Consider the following 10,818-nt stretch of genomic DNA (forward strand, 5'->3'; position numbering starts at 1 on the left):
ATCATAATATAATGTTCCCCGAAAGCATGCTGTGTTATATTTGACACTTACATTAACACGAAAAAAGTAGTTTATTAGTAATAGTAATTTTAAGCATTAAAAATTGTGTATAAATATGAATAATCAAGTTGCTTCAGTACAGTACATTTTTGCCTTACACATACTTCATGTGTAGGCTATGTACTGTCAATCAGAGGACAGAAAGCATTAAGTAGATTGTATATATATTTGAGGTAAACCCATCTGAAACGCCAACCATACAACAGAATATAGTCATAAAATTAGCTGTATTAATAATAATAAAATTATGTATTTTCATGCAGCGAGAGTGATTAGAGAGCGCGTTATACTCGCGTCTCAGCAGTGGCTGGCTGGGCTGAGCGTCATTTTCCACCAGTTGAGATCACGGTCATTTTACTGCTTTAATTGAGATAAACCCATCTAAAACGTCCACCATACAAAAGAATAGAGTCATAATATGATATTAATAATGATAAAATTATGTATTTTCATGCAGCGAGAGTGATTAGAGAGCGCGTTATACTCGCGTCTCAGCAGTGGCTGGCTGGGCTGAGCGTCATTTTCCACCAGTTGAGATCACGGTCATTTTACTGCTTTAATTGAGAAAAACCCATCTAAAACGTCAATCATACAAAACAATATAGTCATAATATGATATTAATAATAATAAAATTATGTATTTTCATGCAGCGAAAGTGATTAGAGAGCGCGTTATACTCGCGTCTCAGCAGTGGCTGGCTGGGCTATGCGTCATTTTCCACCAGTTGAGATCACGGTCATTTTACTGCTTTAATTGAGATAAACCCATCTAAAACGTCCACCATACAAACGAATAGAGTCATAATATGATATTAATAATGATAAAATTATGTATTTTCATGCAGCGAGAGTGATTAGAGAGCGCGTTATACTCGCGTCTCAGCAGTGGCTGGCTGGGCTATGCGTCATTTTCCACCAGTTGAGATCACGGTCATTTTACTGCTTTAATTGAGATAAACCCATCTAAAACGTCCACCATACAAACGAATAGAGTCATAAGATTATATTAATAATAATACAATTATGTATTTTCATGCAGCGAGAGTGATTAGAGAGCGCGTTATACTCGCGTCTCAGCAGTGGCTGGCTGGGCTGAGCGTCATTTTCCACCAGTTGAGATCACGGTCATTTTACTGCTTTAATTGAGAAAAACCCATCTAAAACGTCAATCATACAAAACAATATAGTCATAATATGATATTAATAATAATAAAATTATGTATTTTCATGCAGCGAAAGTGATTAGAGAGCGCGTTATACTCGCGTCTCAGCAGTGGCTGGCTGGGCTATGCGTCATTTTCCACCAGTTGAGATCACGGTCATTTTACTGCTTTAATTGAGATAAACCCATCTAAAACGTCCACCATACAAACGAATAGAGTCATAATATGATATTAATAATGATAAAATTATGTATTTTCATGCAGCGAGAGTGATTAGAGAGCGCGTTATACTCGCGTCTCAGCAGTGGCTGGCTGGGCTATGCGTCATTTTCCACCAGTTGAGATCACGGTCATTTTACTGCTTTAATTGAGATAAACCCATCTAAAACGTCCACCATACAAAAGAATAGAGTCATAAGATTATATTAATAATAATACAATTATGTATTTTCATGCAGCGAGAGTGATTAGAGAGCGCGTTATACTCGCGTCTCAGCAGTGGCTGGCTGGGCTGAGCGTCATTTTCCACCAGTTGAGATCATGGTCATTTTACTGCTTTAATTGAGATAAACCCATCTAAAACGTCAATCATACAAAACAATATAGTCATAATATGATATTAATAATAATAAAATTATGTATTTTCATGCAGCGAAAGTGATTAGAGAGCGCGTTATACTCGCATCTCAGCAGTGGCTGGCTGGGCTATGCGTCATTTTCCACCAGTTGAGATCACGGTCATTTTACTGCTTTAATTGAGATAAACCCATCTAAAACGTCCACCATACAAACGAATAGAGTCATAATATGATATTAATAATGATAAAATTATGTATTTTCATGCAGCGAAAATGATTAGAGAGCGCGTTATACTCGCGTCTCAGCAGTGGCTGGCTGGGCTATGCGTCATTTTCCACCAGTTGAGATCACGGTCATTTTACTGCTTTAATTGAGATAAACCCATCTAAAACGTCCACCATACAAAAGAATAGAGTCATAAGATTATATTAATAATGTTATGTCTTCATGTAGACAAGAAGCACAAAACTGTGTATTCCTCTAAGGAAACTTTAATAACTAATTTGAACAAGCAGGATAACATGCATGCACATGCTCAGCATACTTTCTCACTCTTCTCACTTACTTCCTATGTATATATATAACTCAGGAAACTCGAGTGCCATCTAGTGGTGCATTAATGTAAGGACATCACATATTCCCCTCTTAGTTAAATTAATTCTTTCTTTAGCCGACAATTGGCATAAAATAGAAATAAAGAACATAAAATCTGAAATGTATCAACAATTCCACATGTATATGAATTATACACTAAGAAACACATTAAATGAATGCAAAAGAGTGCTGAACAAGAGTATGAACAAAACTACTCAACTACTATTCAGTACTTGAATTTTCATGTGATTATGTGTAATGTATGTTGCAAAAGTCCATGTCAGTTTCTGTGGCTAATGGACATAGTCCTTTAGCCAACCTGGCTCACGTCTTTGACGTCTCTCCCGTGGACAAGCATCAGAAGACACTGAATTTCCAGACAATGGAACATGAGAGGGAATCAAGTTTTCAGCATTGATGGTCAGTCCATTACCTAGCGCTTTAGTCGGCATGGGTGCAAGACACGATGCATGCCACTTCTTTCCATCTTCCAAGAGGTAGGTGTAAGGGCCAACTTTTTTCCTAACCTCAACTGGAGGAGTGAATTTTGGATGGGCTTTTGGTACATGTACTGACTTTTTAATGCGCACTTTATCCCCTTTTTGGAAAGAAAAATGGCGCACTCGATGCTTGTGGTCAAAGCGAGATTTCATGACATCCTGACGTGACGAAACACGCTTCTGCAGCTGTTTAGGCTCATGACCAGAAGGTGAGGGTTTCAGGACATTGAGGCGGGTACGCATTTTCCTTCCATGAAGTAATTCGAAGGGGGAAACCCCTGTCACAGCATGAGGTGTAGCGCGATAGATCTGCAGGAAGTCAGTCACTGTTGTTTTCCATGGTGCTGATTGTAGGATTGCTGATTGAATTGTACTTTTAAGAACTCTGTGGAAGCGTTCAATAGCTCCATTTGCAGCAGGATGATACACTGATGTGTGAATGTGCTTAATGTCTCTCTCTTTCAGGAAAGCAGCGAACTCTGGGGAAGTGAACTGAGGTCCATTATCACTGACCAGAGTGGTCGGGTTGCCGTGTCTACTGAAGACAGAGGTAAGAAATGCAGTCACTTGTTTTGTTGTAACAGATGCAGTAAAGGCTACCTCGGGCCATTTACTATAATAGTCAGTGAGTGTCAGAGCATATCGACAGTCCCAGACAGCAGTCTCGAAAGGGCCCACAATGTCTATTGCCAGTTTTTCCCAAGGTGCAGAAGGTAAAGGAACAGGCTGGAGTGGAACAGCAGAGGCTTTCGCAGTTTTATCCAGAGAAAGGCATAACTGACAGGCAGTAATTTTCTCTGCCACAAGTGTGTCCATTTTAGGCCACCAATACATTTCACGCAGGCGTTGCTTTGTTCTCACAATCCCCTGATGGCCCTCATGTGCAATGCGGACCAATGGCTCACGCAGTTCCCCGGGTACCACCAATCGAGACCCTCTAAACACAAAATCAGCTTGCACACTGAACTCATGTCTGAGTTTGTAGTACGGGCGAAGAACAGGATCCAGAGCAGCAGAAGATGGAGGCCATCCACTCGCAATTTGTATGTGCAGTGCAGAGAGTTCAGAACAGCGAGCAGAGGCAGCAGCAAACTCATCCTGGGATATGGCAGTTGGACCAGTGGACAGTAAAGCAACAAACTCGGGCTCGGTATCCGACTCAGCATCCGAAGCAAGAGGCAGGGGCAAGCGGGACAGACAATCTGCAGTGTGGTTTTCAGATCCAGCACGGTACTCAACTACGTAGTTGAAACAAAGCAACCGTGCAGCCCACCGGGCTATGCGCATACCAGCTCTATCAGTCCCTTTTGTGGTCAGCAGCGTCGTTAAGGCTTGATGGTCAGTCCGCAGAGTAAATCTGCGGCCCCACAAGTATGTCCTCCACCTTTCCACTGCCCAAACACATGCCAGAGCCTCCTTTTCAACAGTGGAGTATTTCTGTTCAGCTGGGGTGAGTGTTCTGGATGCGAAAGCAACAGTGCGTTCTTGACCATCAGTGCATATTTGTGCGAAAACGGCACCTAGTCCGTAAGCAGATGCGTCAGTAGAAATGACCACTGGCAGCCCTGGGTCAAATAGTGCAAGAGCAGGACTGTGTACCAGTAGCTTTTTTACCTCAGCCAAGCTTTGTTGAGCTTCATCAGACCAGCGAAATCCACTCTCATCTCTCAGGCATGCACGCAGAGGCATCACTACGGAAGCAAAATTGGGAATAAATTTGTTGTACCATGAGAGGAGGCCCAGCAGAGAACGCAACTGAACAGCATCTGATGGTGCAGGTGCATCGATTATTGCAGAGAGGTGTTCCTGATCCAGCTGAATACCCTGTGATGTCACCATGTGTCCTAAAAACTTCAAGCTCTGCTTTCTGAATTGACATTTAGACTCATTCAGCACCAACCCAGCATCTTTGAGACGTTGCAGCACATTCTCTAGCGCTTGATCATGCTCTTGTAATGAGCGTCCCCACACAATGATGTCGTCCAGATAATTTGCAACATTCTGGAGTCCTTTTAGAATGACAACCATCATCTTTTAGAATGCAGATGGAGCAGATGCCAAGCCATAAGGTACCCTGCAGAACCTGAAGAGCCCCTCATGTGTGATGAATGCAGTGAGGTCCCGGCTGTCTTCATGAAGAGGTACCTGATGGTATGCACTTTCCAAGTCTATAGTTGAGAATACAGTTGCACCTTGCAGTAATGTCATCATCTCCTCCATGTGTGGCAGTGGGTAGCTGTCTACTATAACTGCCTTATTGGGCCCTCGCAGATCCACACACATGCGGATCCCCCCAGTTTTCTTTTGGACCACAACAATTGGGGAAACCCATGGAGAGGAGTCAATCCTTTCAATTACACCTGCATGCAAGAGTCGCTCCAGTTCTGCAGAAACAGCATCTCTCACAGAGAAAGGTAAGCGACGCAACTTGTGTCTGACAGGGGGTACAGAGTCAGAAATGTTAACCTTGTGTGTAAAATTTTTTACACAGCCCAATGCAGCACGCTGTGATGGAGGAGTGGAGAGGGCACAGACTGAAGTGGATTGTGGTGGCGGCAGCACAGTGTGTCCATCAAATCGAAGCTGGAGTCCCTTAATCAGGTCCATGCCTAGCAAAGCTGTGCCATGGTCGACTATGAAGAAGTGTGCAGGACAGGTAATGCCATATTTGGATACCGTTGCAGGTAAACATCCTAGTACTGAAATTGGCTCTTGTAAATAAGTAACTAAACGGGCAGTAGGAGCTTGTAATGGTACAGTGTGAAAATGCTGCTCATACAATTGTTTTGGCAGGATGGACACTGATGAACCAGAGTCCACTGTAAGTTGAAGAGACACAGGGGTGGCAGCAGGTGTGGCATTTATGGTCACATCACACATCAAACGGTCAGTTGCTCCAGGTAGATAGAGAATACAGACCTCTGGTAATTCAACTGAATGCACTGAACGAGTAGGAGCAGAACGGCAGACTCGTGCGAAATGTCCAGTCTTATTGCAATTCTTACATTTAGCAGATGCAGCAGGGCAGTTCTGTGCGTTTGCAAGATGACTAGCGGAGCTACAACGGAAGCATGTCCGAGCTGATGGAGCAGAAGCAGAGGGTTTCGATGAGGTACGTGCTTTAAATTTGGTCTTAGGACGCTGTCGTCCAGAAGCAGGAGTGGCATGTACGGCTTGTACTGGAGCAGGTTTGCTTGTAGCCATTGATTTTGCCTGGGCATCAGCGGCCTCTAGCTGTGTGGCAATTGTAATTGCAGTCTCCAGTGTCAATTTAGATTCCACTAATAATATTTCACGAATGCGAGGGTTAGCAATGTTTTCTACAAGCTGGTCACGCAGCATATCATCAAGATTGTCAGCAAATTCACAAGTAGTCGCCAAATCTCTCAATGCAGCAATGTATTGCACTACCGTTTCATCTGTCCTCTGCACTCGTTTCCTGAAGGCATGTCTTTCCACGACCACATTTCTTTTTGGAATAAAGTGCTCTTCCAAAGCTTTAATAGCATCTGCCAGATCGTCACCCGTATTGGGTAATGTATAAAACAGTCTCTGACCTTCAGTTCCGAGGCAGTGAAGGAGCAAAGCCCGTTTTCTGGCTTCTGGCCAGGAATCCCCAGTAGCATTGATGACGAGCATGTAGTTCTGAAACATCTTCAGCCATGTTACTAATGGTATAGCAGGCTCACCGGAACAAGGCAAAAAAGGACTGGGAAATGGAGCACTTACTGATGCCATCTTCAGGAAATCTTGTAAAAACGTCCTCGTCGCCAAATTTGTTATGTCTTCATGTAGACAAGAAGCACAAAACTGTGTATTCCTCTAAGGAAACTTTAATAACTAATTTGAACAAGCAGGATAACATGCATGCACATGCTCAGCATACTTTCTCACTCTTCTCACTTACTTCCTATGTATATATATAACTCAGGAAACTCGAGTGCCATCTAGTGGTGCATTAATGTAAGGACATCACAAATAATAATACAATTATGTATTTTCATGCAGCGAGAGTGATTAGAGAGCGCGTTATACTCGCGTCTCAGCAGTGGCTGGCTGGGCTGAGCGTCATTTTCCACCAGTTGAGATCACGGTCATTTTACTGCTTTAATTGAGAAAAACCCATCTAAAACGTCAATCATACAAAACAATATAGTCATAATATGATATTAATAATAATAAAATTATGTATTTTCATGCAGCGAAAGTGATTAGAGAGCGCGTTATACTCGCGTCTCAGCAGTGGCTGGCTGGGCTATGCGTCATTTTCCACCAGTTGAGATCACGGTCATTTTACTGCTTTAATTGAGATAAACCCATCTAAAACGTCCACCATACAAACGAATAGAGTCATAATATGATATTAATAATAATAAAATTATGTATTTCCATGCAGCGAGAGTGATTAGAGAGCGCGTTATACTCGCGTCTCAGCAGTGGCTGGCTGGGCTATGCGTCATTTTCCACCAGTTGAGATCACGGTCATTTTACTGCTTTAATTGAGATAAACCCATCTAAAACGTGTATTATACAAAAGAATAGAGTCATAAGATTATATTAATAATAATACAATTATGTATTTCCATGCAACGATAGAAATAAGGAACGCGTTACACTCTGTCAGCCACCGCTGACAGACCTGCCAGAATCAAGACTGGCAGCTGCCACCAGTGCCACTGGCAGGTCACGTGACCTGCCAGAATCAGACTGGCAGCTGCCACCAGGTCATGTGACCTGTCAGTGGCTGCTGCCGCCAGCCAGTTGAAGATTGAACCCCCACTCGAGTGGAGTGTCACCAGCGGTAATGTGACATCATATATATAATATATATTTATATATCTCAGAGATCGCGTTAACCGAAAATTTTGCGTCTTTGATGGATTTTTTTTTTTTTTTTTTTTTTTTTTTTTTTTGCAGTGACGGAAAAAATCTGCAGCCCGCCCGTCATTTTGACAGATTATGTAGTTTGTAGTTGTAATTCCCACCCCTGTCCATTAGGTGGTGAGTGTGCTCGGCTGCAGAGCGCGAGTTCAGTCTCCAGAATAAAATGAAAACGATGCGTTTTGATTACACAGGCGAGCACCCTAGTTTAAGTCAGTTTTAAAGTAATAAAGTTACCTATGCTTACTTACATAATTAAGTTTTGTTATTTTTCTTGCTGACTATGAGTTTATGGTCAACAAATTTTCTGAGGTAAATTGTTATATCGTGACATTGTTTGCAACACTGATTGAACTGACGTGATACAGATTTCGGTAAGCCACTGTATCTTTCAACATTTTTTTTTTTCATTCATGTTTATTTCGTTCTGTACAGTAGTAAAGAGGAAAGGATGATCGCATTCACTCACAATCCGTGACAAGTGTTCAAGATGAAAACTGAAAAAGTGACGTAGTTTTTGATCAGCTTTCTTTTCATAAAATAAATAGCCTATGCCTATTTGCTTATCCTGTAAGTTCGTGAATAAAAATGAAAATGTGGACAAAACCAGAAGCTATTAAATGTCTTATTAAAATATAAAAATTAAAATGACGGGTAATTATTGATTATGATGGATTTTATTTATTTTTTTACGATCCTGACCGGTTGTTGTTGGTGACTTGCCACCGTCACAGCCCTATTTGTAGCAGTAAATGAAGAAGTATCATATCAATCACAAGTTCAATATGCAGAACTGCAATGTTCTGTACTAGGATTGTTGCTTTTTGCCCAGTACATGCTATCCTTGGGAGATGCTATCATTAGAAACCAATGTAACGCTGATGATGTTCAGTTTGGAACAACTTGAGGGTGAGTAAGTAATGACAAAATTTTCATTTTGGGATGAACTATCCCTTAATGTTTATTGCAGTCTCAAAATTTTGGCCAGTTGTATACCTGGAATATCAAAATCAATTGGAATAGCCTTCCTAGCCTCGTTCCGGAGGCAGACACTCTTTGTCAGTTTAAATCTAGATTAAAGACCCATCTCTTTAACCTAGAATACACATAAAACACTATCACATTTCTAAAATTCAATGCAGATAGATCTGTTTTGACCAATGGAACTTTGAGACAATAAACAGGTGATTGCAGTTTATCTGTGTTCTTCAAGCCATCTCAGGTATTTTCATAAGAATAAAGTATATTTATAACACAATGCAAATCAACATAGCCTTTATCACAGTATGAATACTATAAAGTAATATATTTATATATTATATAGTAATATAAGTAATATATTCTGAGGTGACTAGAGAGTACATCAGGTTCAGTTTGGATCAAGCCTCTTAAGAAGACCTCAGTTGACCAATACCTTTAAAGAGACAGCGCCAATTCCTGCGAGGACTCAGATGATGCAACATCTGGATCAACATGCACATTCCCAAATTTCTATATATCCTAATTATTGTTAATATATAATTCATTGTTTCCAGGAGCTCATTGCTTCTACCTTCAATTAATCTGCTAATAGTGACTCAATTAAATTGCCTAAATCATTACATTGTTAGCTAACTGCATGATTATATGTACATTCTGAAACCACATACATTGGACAGTCACCTCTGATACTAAATTCTCTAAATTGTAATGGTGACATGCATTCTCTGTAAAGCTGCTTTGAAACGAAATGTATCGTGAAAAGTGCTATACAAATAAATGTGAATTGAATTTAATTGTTTTTAGTCTAGATTTAAACTGACAGAGAGTGTCTGCTTCCGAAAAAGGCTAGAAGACTGTTCCAGAGTTTGCATGCTAAATAGGAAAAGCATCTACCACCTATAGATGATTTTGATATTCTAGGTATTATCAACTGGCCAGAATTTTGAGATCGCAATAGACGACATGGACTATAATGCGTTAAGAGCTCGCTCAAGTACTGTGGAGCTAAAAAATGTAGTGATTTTTAAGTAATTAGCAAGATTTTTAAATGTGTGTGATGCTATATAGGGAGCCAATGCAGTGTTGACAGAACCAGGCTAATATGGTCATACTTCCTGGTTCTAGTAAGAGCTCTAGCTGTTGCATTTTGGACCAGCTTGAGTTTGTTTATTAAGTGTGCAGGGCAACCACCCAGTAGAGCATTACACTAATCTAGCCTTGAGGTCATGAACGCATGAGCTAACTTTTCTGGATTTTTTCATTTAGAGCATATGTCGTAATTTTGATATATTTTCAAGATGGAAAAGTGTGGTTTTACAGTGGCTTTGTGGCTTTCAAAGACTTGACAGAGCAGCCATCAAGTGTACAATTTTCTAGATTTTGGTTCAATAATGAAAACCCCTGTTTTTTCAAGTAGGAAGTAGTAGTAGAAAAATTACTAGTCATCCAATTACTAGTCAACCCCTCCTTTCCGTGAGCCTACACTGCTCTGATTGGTTAGATGGCCCAATCCTTTGTGATTGGCCTACTGCACGCACATTGCCATAACTGAATGACAGCTATCAATTCACAAGACATAGTATACGATGTATGGACAGAAAAGATAACATTGATTTTACCGTATCAATTTGAGCCGAGTCGATGAAACATCTGAGGTAGTCGATCAACCAGAAACTGATTCGCAATCACGACTGGAGTATTATGTTTCTATATGATAAGTGTCACCTTAGTTATTTATAAGACGTGATAGCAGCATCACTGTTATACTTTATGTAGGTGCACCTGTGGGAACTGTATCAGAAAGCCAAGTGAAGCTGAAAAGCTCTAACATAAGATAAACATTTAGGCCAGATGTGTACTTTTTCGTCATAACTATTAACAAAGTAAAAATGGCTATAGCCTATCATTGTTGACATTACAATGAGTGTTTACTGTTTAGAGAGAGAATATATTTCAACTAGTTAGCACAGACTAGCATCTTAACCAAACATTCATTTGAAGGCCATGTTACTAGCATCTGTAAAACCGCTTTCTTCCATCTTAAAAATATATCTAAACTA

This window comes from Chanodichthys erythropterus, chromosome 16 (genome assembly GCF_024489055.1).
Source record: "Chanodichthys erythropterus isolate Z2021 chromosome 16, ASM2448905v1, whole genome shotgun sequence".
NCBI classification, from domain to species: domain Eukaryota; kingdom Metazoa; phylum Chordata; class Actinopteri; order Cypriniformes; family Xenocyprididae; genus Chanodichthys; species Chanodichthys erythropterus.